We start from the raw sequence: 1568 nt of genomic DNA, 5'->3' as shown, positions 1-1568 counted from the left end.
CCTTGATGTCCTGAATGTTATCAAAATGTTTTCCTTTCAATATTTCCTTTCTCTTCAGGTAAAGAAAGAAGTCATTGGGGACCAGATCAGGTGAGTAGGGAGGGTGTTCCAATACAGTTATTTATTTACTAGCTAAAAACTCTCTCACAGAGTGCCGTGTGAGCCTGTGCATTGTCCTGATGCAAGAGCCATGAATTGTTGGTGCAAAGTTCAGGTCGTCTAACTTTTTCATGCAGCCTTTTCAGCGCTTCCAAATAGTAAACTCGGTTCACTGTTTGTCCAGTTGGTGCAAATTCATAATGAATAATCCCTCTGATATCAGAAAAGGTTAGCAACATCGTTGCAACAAGTTCACAAACTTAATTGTCAGACCGCATAACTCAGTTGTACCCACAGAATGTTAATTTATGGAGATGATTGCATGACAATATGCAGTGGCCAGTGCCTCTGAAAGAAGCTTTTTTATTATATTTCCTGAGAGCAGAGGGCATGCCATTGCCATGCAGGGCCACAGCGGGAAACATCAGGTGTTACTCAGGAGACAGAAAGGAGCAGGGGGAAGGGATACGCCAGAGCCTTTATTGAAGTTTCCACAGGAAAAAATAGATGAGGTGGGGAAACAGTTTAAGATTAGCTAGTTTAAATATTGGGTTGTTGGAAAAGTCATGACATATTTTTTCTATGTTTTTCATTGCAAAACTGCGTCATGACTTTTCTGACAATCCGATAATACCAGGAGCTCTGGGGCAGAGGGGCTGTCCCTAGTTGTCTGGTACTTGGCCCTGGGTTGATATAGGGCAGGGGAAATAGTGACTTGATATGTGAGAATTAGATAAAGAACGTGGTTTCAGACTAAAGGCTGTTGATCACAGGGGAGAGTTAAACAAATTTGGCTATTAATTTGGCCCTGTAATTTATAGATATCAAAGAATCTATAAAAGGCTAAGAAACAGAACAGGACTATAGATTCATAACATCATATTAGATCTTTTGATGTGGGACTGTGCTTTTATCTCTAGCATATCCTGAGGTTCTTCATGTTTCAGTTCTTTATGGTCATGAAACAAAGGATCCCAAAATTTTGTGCCATTTTATTTGCTCATGATTCTGTCAATTTGGAATTCATGTAGGCCTTAGCCGGGTGGTTTTGTGCCTCTCTATGTCGTCAACTGGAGTCATTTACTCAGCTGCATTCAGGCGCTGGTTCTGCTGGCCTGGAAAGTCTAAGGGGGGCCTTCCTTCTTACACTTGTTTGCTGCCTCGCTCTTCCTCCACATGGCCTCTGTTTATCCAGGTGGCTAGCTTGAGCTCCTTCAAAGCATGGCTGTCTCAGGGCAGTTAGACTTCTTATCTGGTGGCTGGCTCTGTGTAGGGAATATTCCAAGTGGCAAAAGCAGACTCTTCAGGTCTTTAAGGCCTTGCATCATAAGCTATGTTACTTCCATCACCTTTTATTTGTCAAATCAAGTCACAGGGCCAGCCCAGATTAAAGGAGCAGGGAACATTGTTTCTATCTCTGAATAGACTAAGTGGCAAAGAATTTGTGGTTATCTTCAGTTCTCCACACC

This window comes from Hipposideros armiger, unplaced genomic scaffold, assembly GCF_001890085.2.
Source record: "Hipposideros armiger isolate ML-2016 unplaced genomic scaffold, ASM189008v1 scaffold_103, whole genome shotgun sequence".
In the NCBI taxonomy this organism is placed as follows: Eukaryota; Metazoa; Chordata; class Mammalia; order Chiroptera; family Hipposideridae; genus Hipposideros; species Hipposideros armiger.
Note: the sequence above shows the minus strand (reverse complement) of the source record.